Source organism: Empidonax traillii, unplaced genomic scaffold, assembly GCF_003031625.1.
Source record: "Empidonax traillii isolate 1590-97213 ecotype Southwest subspecies unplaced genomic scaffold, ASM303162v1 scaffold33:size3420811, whole genome shotgun sequence".
NCBI lineage: Eukaryota > Metazoa > Chordata > Aves > Passeriformes > Tyrannidae > Empidonax > Empidonax traillii.
The window spans coordinates 1,655,220-1,667,108 of record NW_020955226.1 but is presented as its reverse complement, the minus strand read 5'-3'; the positions used below and the strand labels follow the sequence as shown (position 1 = coordinate 1,667,108).

The 11,889-nt window shown below is 38.1% G+C and overlaps 1 protein-coding gene across 1 annotated transcript in view; it reads left to right on the top strand.

Moving 5' to 3' along the window:
• The first annotated feature begins 9,902 nt into the window (after window positions 1-9,902).
• The window catches only part of LOC114073744 (sodium channel protein type 2 subunit alpha-like), a 60,495-nt gene continuing 58,508 nt past the window's right edge, over window positions 9,903-11,889 (top strand). Inside the window, exon 1 of the mRNA XM_027911508.1 lies at window positions 9,903-9,945. The gene's annotated coding sequence lies outside the window, so the exon portion shown is untranslated. The remainder of the gene's footprint in view (window positions 9,946-11,889) is intronic.

Genomic DNA, 11,889 nt, shown 5'->3' with positions numbered 1-11,889 from the left:
ACTGTATTGAAAGCATGATCAGTAAATGATATTGTTTAGTCTTATGTTCTTATGAATGTGTATAATTCTATCTGTGGAAATAATGCAGTTTCACTGATCAGAGGAATTTATCATCTTGTACCAGTAGGGGAACTCTCTGATTTCTGTGTGACAGAAGTCCACAAAACAGATCAAAGTACTCTTTTGTTCAGAATGCTTGAATGCATCTTTCTGCACAAGAAAAGAAAGAAAAAAATAGAAAAAAAAAAGAGATCTGGTTTCATTTAATTGTATTTCCACAATAATAATCCTTTGATATTAATCTGAATGCTCAGGTAAAAGGTAGGCTTTCCAGCAACACAGCAATCCCCTTTGAAGATCTAACTGTCCTTATTGCACAAATGCTCCATTTTCTTCTGTTTGATTTCAGCCTCTGAACAAAAGCTAGACTGGAAAGCCCTTTCTGAAAAGAAAATTCTTACTGGAGAGTGACTGCTTAGAAACAGTGTCCCATTAAGTTTCCCTAAGACTTTCATCTTGCAGTTACTAGCAGAAAACTCAATACAGCTCACAGCTCTCCTATGCTCAAGACTTTAAAGCATAATCCATTTATAAAATAGGCTTGGTTGCTCCTGGTTCCTTTAATGTGGGAACCCTGTTTGTCTCATGGCCTGTGAGTCTGCTTCCCATCTACTTGTATGCTTCTCTCTGAAAGCGTGAGAGCAGATCAATAGTAAATGGGTGTATTTGTCAGGATTTCCACTTGCTGAGAATTCCTAGAAGCAAGGAGGGATGCTGTTCAGCTGAAAGCTTAGATCTGCTATGTGAAAGTGAATACTCTGGCTTGATAATATTGAGTGGGCTGGAATAATTAGTGCAACAAGCAAATAAAAATATCTCGGTTGTACTTTAACCTTCTTAGAACAGTTGTGCCATCGATGTGTGTTGTCTAGTGGTGTGATAACAATAATCAGTCTTGTCAATATGTAATATGGTATACCTGACAGGCACATAAGGTAAGAAGAAGTTCACTTTTGGTAGATGCTATCAGTAAAGCCTCACAGGCACTATCTAGTCCATCCCCTGCCATATGGCTGCCTGTCCTACTGCTTGAATCAAGTGGAACTAAGTGAGAATTTTGAATGTTCAGTGCTGGAGAGAGGAAAGCTATAAGACAAGGGAGAGGCTATCTCTTTTCTGTCTTCATTCTCTCACCTTCCTCCAAATTCAAATTTTATTGCAGTCCTTTCAGCTCACCTGTCAAATTCCTGTTATTTTTATCTGTCATCCTTATAGAGATGAAGCGTGTAATCTACTTTTGCTGCTTGAAAATAGGATGATACTCATCTCTGGGTAAGTAGGTCAAATTTGGCTTTTTATGATTATTGACATTCTCTTTATGGCCCTGCTATTTTACTCCTGTCAGCTGTAATGCACATGTGGAAGCACTCAAGGTAACATTAAAGATAGATGTGATAATGGCTGCAACTTGCTGCTGCATTGAGAAATGTAGTGCCACTACTTGTGCAGTGGAGGTCAGCTTCCAGTGGGCACACACAGCACTGTCACCATTTATATCTTTGATCTCTGGTTAGAATGAGTGAGTGTTGAGACTGAACTATATGCCTCCCAAAGGTCCCTCTTTATCCTGGAGATAAATAAAGTTTGCTTTGCTATGATGGGAGTTTTCCATCTCCGGGAAAATCAGTCCAAGGCCTTCCAAGACTACTAAGAGCTATGTGGAAGTAAAAGTAAAGGAAGTACATTATAAATTGCTGTCTGTTGGCATCATGGGTGACTTAAGTGTTTTGCATGTTATTCTTGAGTAAAAGTGAAAAAACTCTGTGTAAAAATTAATTTCTTTTCATATTTATAGTACACTCTACCAAATAGTTGTGAGTTCAATGGTTCTAATTTTCACTTCTATCAGATTTGGGCCACTTAAAATAACTGGTGTGCATCTAGGTATAATGAGAGCAGAATGTGTAAAAGAAACCAGGCCAAGTTGAGGCAGAAAAAAGAGGTAACGGTACTCTGTTTAAAAAAAAAAAAAAAAAAAAAAAAAGTGAGAAAAGGTAAAACATGCATCTAAAGAAAATGTTGCTCAGCTCAACACATCAGGGGCATGAATTTCCTTTTATTTGACAGCTTTCCTGACAGCAAATGGCAGCTTTGGAATTAGTTATCCTTAAGTAAGTTATTCCATTTAGCTTGAATGAAAATGATTTTCCATTGGAAATTGGTAATTTTATTCCCAAAATTCAACAGAGACAACCTACATCTTCTGAAAACAATACAAAATAATCTGTGACACTGAAAATTATGATTAAAAATTAATTTACTATTTATGGTCAAGTCATCCAACTTCATTCTCTTGTGAAAAAAAATTTCATTACATATTCCATTCTAGTCACATAGTATGTTTAAAGTTTCCTCTGCTGTTGATTATGGCTGTGACTTCAAGCATGGAAATGACTGGCAGTTTTTTAATTTTTTTCTTCCTAAATCAGTGATGTTTTTCTTTGAACTACTGCTATTCAACAGGAGTGGATCAGGGAGTGATTCAGAGAGGTTGCCCTTGGTATTTTGTAGGAATGGCAGAAGTCTCTTCTTAAAAGTTAGTTGCAGTACGTAAATCAGGAGTCATAATGTACTCTTCTGTGCAACTGCATCTGTAACTAAGATCAGAATCTGAGTGTACAGACAAGACTGGCTACAGATCAGACTTTATTTTTAAGCAAAGAAACAGAAATGGATTGGACACAGTACCTATGTAAATCTATGTGAGTACAAATTTTCAAAATCAGAAAAAAGAGTGGAACATTTTAAAGTTCAAGAAAGGCAAGTGCAGGGTCCTGCACCTGAGGAGGAATAATCCCGTGCACCAGTATAGACTTGGGGCCAACCTGCTGGAAAGCAGCTCTGCGGAGGAGGACCTGGGAGTCCTGCTGGACAAGCTTTCCATGAGCCAGCAGTGTGCCCTTGTAGCCAAGGCAGCCAGTGGTATCCTGGGGTGCATTGAGAAAAGCACTGCCAGCAGGTTGAGGGAGGTGATCCTGTCCCTCTACTCAGCCCTGGTGAGGCCTCACCAGGAGTGCTGTGTCCAGTTCTGGGCTCCTCAGTACAAGAGAGACACGGAGCTCCTGGAGTGAGTCCAGTGAAGGGCTACGAATATGATTAAGGGACTGGAGCACCTCACTCATGAGGAAAGACTGAGAGGGTTGGGCTTGTTCAGCTTTGAGAAGAGGCAATGGAGAGGGGAACTCACCAGTGTCTTTAAGTGTCTGAAGGGACTGAGTCGGGAGGATGGATCCAGGCTCTTCTCATTAGTGCTGAGCAATAGGACAAGAGGCAACAGGCAGAAACTGATGCACAGAAAGTTCCACCTGAATATAAGGAAGAACTCTATTGTGAGGGTGAGTGGGCACTAGAACAGACTGCCCAGAGAGGTTGTGAAGTCACTTTCCCCAGAGATGTTCAAAAGCCCTGGACACAATCCTGAGTAATGAGCTCTAGGGGGCCCTGCTTGAGAAGGCAGGTTGACCTCAGGACTACATGACCTTCAGTGCTCCCTTCAAACCTTACTCATTCTGTGATTTTGTGACACATAGTGGGTTTGGCAACATATTTTCTGGTTTGTTACGAAGAAATGGTGCAACTTGTCTTATCTGCAGTGTTATGTATAGAAAATGCTGCTAAATACTTTTCATAGAGACAAGGAGTAGGTCTTCTCAAACAAGGATGATTTTGGACTCAAGGAGTAATCCTGAGATCACCTCAGGTCAGCTGAATAAAAACCCACCTGGCTAGAAGGAACACCACTAGTCAGAAGGGAGCTCTAGCTAATCTTCTCCTATCAGCAATCCATGTTATCTTGGTGCTAAGCTTGTGCCTGTCTCATTATTACAGGGATTCTGCCCATTTGTGTTCTATACCCAGGAGATGATAGCAACAAATGATGTCTCATCTTAAAGACATTAAATTTGGGGACAGTGAAAATTAGTCCCTGGTTACATGTAGTCAAAGCTAATAACCAAAGAAAGCCAGACAATGCAAAAGACAGAGTTTGCAAGCACATGTAGAAACTCTGGCACAGAACCAGTCTGAAATGCCTATTTAGAAGGTCTGGTTTTCTTCTGCATAAATATGATGGTCATTGATATTTTATTCTGACAGCTACACAAACTGAAATTTAGAGGCCCCTCTTAGGGGATCATGGTGTCATTTCTCCTACAGTATGCTTCTATAGTTCTCCACATAAACTTCTAGTCAAGTGACTTGTGAAAGATATACTCTTGAACCCTCTGCATCTTGTTAAATCCCTGTCTTAGATATGACCATCTTACTGCTGCATTAAGTTCTTCATTCCACACATTACCATATTTCATGCATATTTTGCATTTTAAAAATGTGTGAACTAGTAAAATGAGAAACTGAAGTGGATCCAGAGAAGGAGTTTTATAAAACAAATTCTTTAAATAATAACGTTGGATTTTTTTTGTATATAGCACAATTTAATGTTGGGTTAATATTTAAGTAATAAACACAATTATTAAAGATTCAGTAGCACTATATTTTAATCAAAATGCATTTCTGTGTGACAGTGTTCCTCAATCTTCTTTCAACCATTATTGCTAGTAAAAATATTATGGAGATGGTGAGTGACCATGTATTTATTTGTGTTTAAGTTCCAGTAGGTTGACATAAAAGCTGTAGAAATATGCATGAAATAGTATGCATGACCTATTTTGCTAGACAACGTTAAAAGAGCTAATTCTGATGACCTTGTTTTAACTTTTATAGTAGGAGGAAACTGCAACAAATTTGCAAAGGAAACCATTAGTTTGCATGCTTTACCGAGTTAAAACATGCTTTTAATTAGATATGCAATGTCAGCACTAAAATGACAATGAACATGATTTAGTAACTTTTTCTCTCACTATATTCTCCAAAGGGCTTTCTTCCCTCCTAAGGCTTTTAGAAAGGCCTTTAAAAAAAAAAAAAAAAAAAAAAAAAAAAAATCCCGCTGCTTGATAAGGGTGCCCTCTTATGGAGACTATGGGCACAAAGTCTTCTTGAGGATTTAAAGATTTTTTCATGGGCTTAGTGGGCATGGTTTACTTTACAGATCAGCACAATGTGTAATCAATAACTCAGCAGGTGGACAAGTAACAAAATGTTTCTTCATCATATCCTCTTGTGAAAATCTTACTCTTTAGGGCAGTTTTGTCTTTTGCCTTTGACCCCAACAACAATTGAATTTCTCTTTCAATTACAGGTAGAAATTGTGCAAGTGCAATTAACATTGATGGAGAAAAAAATTATTCAACATGTGGGGAGCAAAAATAAAATGTGAATAGCTGGGGTAAGGCTTGGTTTAAATTATTAAATTTGTAAAAGCACCTAATCTCTGCCCAGATTAATTTTCAGTATTAATTTATTAACACTTATTTAGGGTTTAAATCAAGATAAAGGTATAAATTTCATATATGTATGGTAGATCCAACTTTATCTGTAGTATTCTGTGTTTTCATGTTGGAAAATCAGACACATAGTTCCGTGGATCCGTTTTATGAATAGAAATATTTTCTTCATTTCCTACTAAAAACTTATTTATTCTTAATAAAATTTTTATTTATTTCTCCTCTAAAGCACTTTTAAAGTGGCAATCAAAATGGTATTAATGTTTTTCATCTATCCACAAGTTTTCAGTTTTTTATATTCCATTCTCACAGATATAATGACATATGTAGCAATGCAGAAGTTTTTTCATCTGGATTGGTCAATATAATGTGACTGGAAAGATACATGAAAAATCCAAGATCTGACGCAGACCAAAGCAATGGGTTAAGATTTAGAAATACTGTATTAGTATTTCTATTAATATTCAAAATTAAACAGAATGGTTTAGATGTTAGTGTGGTAATGAATTGCTTAAGCAAGAGTTAAATATCTTTAAACATACTTTCTTCAATGGTAACATTGAAAGTATTGAACATTGAAAATAAGCTTTATAGTATCTATCTTTTTAGTATCTAAAGATCTAAATAGCTTATGTCCAAGAGAAAAAGGAATTGCCTGAGGAGCTCTATGAATCACTGACATATTTTTTATTGCTTTTTACTATGTAGCACATTTTACCTTTTGCTTTATAAGGAGGTAAATAGAAAGCTGCAGTTGGAGTTACTCTGACAAACAAAAGCAGTTTTACTGAGGCTATTTGTGGAAAAATGTTCTACTGTTCTACTGCTAATTCTTAAAGAATTAGCAAACTGGAAGGGGGTAAGAAATTGATAGAATAAATAATCTGAAATCTAGAAAATATTTGTGATGCTAAGTAACTAAAGAAATATCTTCTCAGCTTGTCTATAAGAACTGGCTGGCCCACAGTTACTTAAGATTGCTGATGATAATGTGTCTACTTCGAACAGACAGAATAGGATGCAGACTCCAAATACCTGTTCCAAGTTACAACTCTTCTGCAAAATACATTTTTCCATCCACTCTGCCTCTTCTTGTTTTTATAATGAAGTGGCAAAGGAATGTGCAGCAATATCTCATGGCAAAAGTACTTTTGGGTTTACTACTATTATTTACATACTATGTATTTTGGCATTTATATTGTCTATGATAATATTGACTAACACCATCAAGAAACATCTTGCATTGATGCTGAATTCTTAGATCACTGTCATGGCAGAATGAGCTCATACATAACAGTTCTCCCATAGGGTGCTGTCTGAATAGTTTATCTTAAAATACAGGAGCTACGGCAAAGGAAATCCAGGAGAAGGTAGACAATATAATGCCAGAAAGAAACACCTAACTGGACAATGTAAGTAGTGAAGTCTGATAGTACAATCACTAAAATAAAAATACAGCTATTAACTAAGAGGAAGGGAGGATTAACATAAATACATGTTAAAAAAATCCAATAAAAATTTATTTGTTTATGACTGTTGTGGAAGTTGCTGATCCTGGCAGTCTATGAAGCAGCTCTCGAGACAGCAATATTTCATGGCTGACAGAAAAAATTATTGCTGGAGAAGAAAATAGGATCATTTTCATTTCCCTTATATCCAATCCTTGTGAGGAAACCATGACATTATTACAAGAATTGTGACTTTAACATGGCTGAAAGCCAAGCTGGCAATACAATGAAAGATCTAGACTTTCTGAAGCCAATTATCAACCGTCTCCTTGCTAATCATGTTCATGAATAAAAAATTAGCACATTTATATGGTATAATGTTCTTTGATGAGAAGTGTGGGCAGATGATAAGTCTGTTCTGATCTTCAGGATGATCAATAGATATGAAATTAAAGGACTAAGCAGGTCAAAATAATTTCATAGCTTTTGGATGCTGGTAACAACCTGTAGTGAGTTTTAATACTTCCACTGAGGGTAAATTGTATCAAAATAGGTACTAGACTTTTTTTTCCAGAATTTTTATATTCAGCACACATTTGTATCTGTGTGTTACTTCTCTCATGGTGTACCTAAAGTAAACTGCACATTGCCATATATATAGGATTAATGAGATTATAAATAGTACCATCACTGTGTTTCCTCAAGTGGCAGTGCAGCTGTTGAGAAATGTTCTGATTATGAAGCCATATCCACTTTGAACACTGAGTGGTGCTATGATACTAAATATTGCAATTCACTCTTCTCCATTGGAAACAGGTTGTACCATCTGATAAACCCCCTCACTTTTCACTTATTTATTAGCAATTACAGTTATGATCCTATTATTGTATTTATTAGTAACAATGACTTTATTATTTTTATTGTTATTATTATTAGGCATCACTAAGACTCTGTGAGAAAAGAGGGACCAAATAAGTAAATTACTGTAGTTTGTATTCATTGTCTGAATGCAATTCTAGCATTAAGTAATTGCAGCTGAATAATGAATCCAGGTACCATTGCAGTAGATCTTGCTATGTAAAGAGATGAAAAACACCACTGCTGTGTAGGAACACTCTGGAATGATCCATTTCAATTCAATATAAAAATTACTTATTTAATATAGTTTAGCATTCTGAGTTGTAAGAAAGTCTACTGGGTTTATTCCATTGACATTGGCTACTGAAATATTACAGATTTCAACATAGATAAAGCATAAAACAATTGTACATCAGCACTAAAACACCAAAATAGTAAGGAAAAGAAAAAAATCTGAAACAATTTAAAAGAACGTTGGAAAAAGGGGTGGGGGAATGAATCACTTTATTTGGGTTGAGTTTTGAGAAAGAGGGAGGAAAAGGGAAAATTTTCCCTCTGCATGTAATTTCTTCCAGTTTAACATTCACTTTTAAATGCACACAGAAATCTAAAAGGTTTCATTTGTGGTCACCAAAGTCAGGCAGCACTGTCCCCTGTGCTAAATTACAGCATCTTAGATCTATGTTGTTCAGAGCAGCCAGACTGAAGTTATCAAACTGTTACAATACTGCACAGAATAAGTGCCTTTTTTTTTATTATTTATTTTTTTATTTTTGATTTAACTGTACACAATCAAGAAGCTGGTTTCTGGCAGCCAGTCAAGACAATATGGGTACTGTTTCAAGCAGGTTTTACGGGGCTGCTACCATATCTGACACAATTTGGGGAAATGGCTTAACATGTGATGTGATGCCTGTGCTAAAAAATGGAAGTGAAGAGGAAAATGCCTTCTTAGCATCTCTTCTTCCCTGCCATGGTATGCTAGTGCTGCATCAAGAGAAGTGAGATTTTGAGCAAGCAAATGTGAATACAGAAGCCAGAGCACATAAGAACATTTTCAAATATGCTTTTGAATTTTTTTAATGTATTTTTCATAGTTCTGAAGAAGGTGAGGATTTACTTCTAAATATTGAGAAAATAAGTGCTGTTACTGAATTATTCTGATTTCACAAGTATATATGGAAGTTTCATACTTCAAATCAAAACTATCCTATGCTGCCCTTCCCTGCTCTGAAGCAGAAGGGAATTCAAACATTTCCAGTGATTTTTTTTAATGGTCTTGTGCTATGACCACGGACAAAAACTACAGATGTTACCTATTTATGCAGCTTTTGAGATGCACCAATGTTCTATGAATATTGGAACAGGGTAATCAGTGCAGACAATATGCCCAGGCCACAGCAGGAGGCCTTCAGGAGTAGGAAGCACTGATCATGGAAGCGCTGGGAAGAAGTGGCAGGCTGGCATTTTAACTTAGGGGCTGAGAATTTTAACTTCTGTTTAGCTGTGGCTTTGGTTGAAACTGGTGATCCATAATGATCCATAATGATTTCAGATGCACATTGTAAGAACGATGCTCTACAGCTCTAATGCTTACTGCTCTTCAGGTGCCAATTTCCCTCTAAAATCTGCTCAGAATTACTGTCTGTTGTCCACACCCAAAAGCGTGGAGGACATATGTAAATATGCCTAAACAAGAACACAATGCCTCTGAGGCACTTCCTTGAGTAATACATCTCATGAAACACCTGTTCTCGCACAGAGCTGCAGACGAACTTATTTTCCACTGCCAGCTTTCCAAGGTATTACTTGGTCATCAGTAGAAAAGAAACACACGTAAATGCTTTTAAAAGCTCATAAGGCAAATGCTTAATGTCACTACCGTGGATTACGGCCAAGGAACACCGCGACTTCCTCTCGGAAACCCATTTAGCACTGAAGGTGAATGAAGCGCAGAAGAGGACGGCTGTCACAGCGCTGTCCAACCGGCAAGTTCCTGGGTCGTCGCCTGCCGGCGGCGGGTCCGCTGCGCGTTGCCGGCGCTGGGTACCACCACCTGCGGCGGTGGCTGCCCATGCCGGGGTTCCCCCGGGGGCGGTACTGCGGCGGCGGGCGCGGCCGGGGCCGGGCGGGGCTCCCCGGGGCGGCGGCTGCGGCGCGGAGCGGGCGGGCAGCGCTCGGCACGGACCCGGCGGCCCCGCGGAGCGGAGACGGCACCTACCTGTGGCATGGCAGAGGTGAGTGTGGCCTTTCCGCCGTCCTGTTCGCGGGGTTCCACCCAGGCGTGGGTCTAAGCCTCTCCCTGGAGGGCGGCTGGAGCGCTGAGTAAAAGTAGGTAGGGTATTCGGTTGAGTCTCTTGTCTTTGCTTTTTTCCTCCCCATCCCCCTGGTATCGAGCCTTTGAGCCTTTTCTTTTTTTTTTTTTTTTTTTTTTTTTTTTTTTTTTTTTTTTTTTTTTTTCTTTTAACACCTGGTATTATCATCTGGGGAACAGTTTTATTGACAAGTCTCAGGTTCTCCACAGAGGAGAACAATTCAAGCTACGTCTTGAGGTTCCTCTTGGTACCTCTGAGATAACAAAGAAAACATATCCATCCTAATTTACTGTGGAAGGTAATTTGCTACTGTGGAGGTGGAGCAGGGTGAGCTCTGGATGCAGGATTTTCATCTGTGTCATCATGTCCCCTCGGTTGCTAAGCAGTGGTGACCACATCTGTGGGAAGATGGAAGAAGCAGATAGAGGAGAGAGCAACAGGAAAAGCCAGGATGAACAGCAGGCTCTCCTCTGGAGCAGCCTTATCTGTTGGGAATTTGTATAGAAAATAAACACCTGATGCCTTCCGCACCTGTTCCTGTAACTCTAAACTTCTGGCATTCCATCTTATGGTTTAGGTAAAGCAAAGTTATTTTATTCAACCAAATTGGTTTGTTGTGACTTTTATACAAAGAGTAATAATTTATAAGAGTGCGCTTTGTGCTTCCCAAGAGTGGCATTGCTTTAACCTCGAAAAAAATCTTGGTAGGAAACCAAATGATGGGAACAACCCTTAAGGAAAGTACGTGGTTGATTTATGAGAAGTCACTCACTGAGAAGTTTTTCATCACAAAAATGAATTTCAGTACATTTTCTCTCTCCTTCTGTAAAATCAGATTTGGTGATTTAATTTAAGGACTCCAATGTATCTAACGTTTCTTTTATCAAAATATCTCATTGTTTCAGAAATACATTAAAAAGACTTCTAGTTTGAATGGGATGAAAAAGCAAAATAATGTTCTGGAAGAGTAAATTTGATATTTTTTTTGCTCAGTTGAGCTTGAGAAATATGTGCATTTGAGTTAGCAACAAAAAGAAAAAAAATTTTGTATTACTGTAATGACATGATTACCATTTGCTGTGCAGCAGCACAGCACTATTAAGGTGAAAAATTTCCTATGGAATGAAAGGCAGTTTTGACACTGCCATTTTCATATCAGTTGTGTGTGTGTGAACATCTTTCAGCCTCTGAGTGGACTGAAAAGTCTACTTTTATTAGAATCTGATCAGTTGCTGCCTTGTTGTTGTTTGTCAAGCACATCTGTTGCAAGTGAATAGGAAGAATCCATCTGTGGGAAGCACAGCAGCTCCTTGGCTGGTCCTGATGGGAAAGGGTGTGTCAGGGTGTGTCTCTGTTGAGTGCATTGCACACTGAGATTCGGGGTGGTCAGAGGTGTGTTCAAGGTGCTGCAAGATTTGGCAAGGGCCGTATTGGTCATAGCCAGTCCAAGGCATTTGGTGTCATCTTCACCCTAACTCCATCCCTGTCACTTTTCTGTGTTAGGGATTCAAGAGGATAGTTTCAGGCTCTTGTATTTTTCTTTTTTCTTCCATATTTTTTAAAATACTCTGTTTTTTAACCACACTTCTAAAGGTGTATTTAGCTGAAGTTTATACCAACGCAGATTTGATGAAAATAAAAGTTTTGTATACATCTTAGGCTTTGATAGATAATTTTATATTATTCCTAAGAGATACAAAAGCAAACATTGCCCCTTCCATATTTAAAATATTATTCTGTGTTTGCAGTTGAAGTTCATCAGACAGAAATGGAAATGGGTGAAACAGGTTGTTGGTTTTAAAATTAAATACATTAAAAGAAATGCAAAGTGCAGATAAATAGTATAAGATGTGAACAATTTTCTGG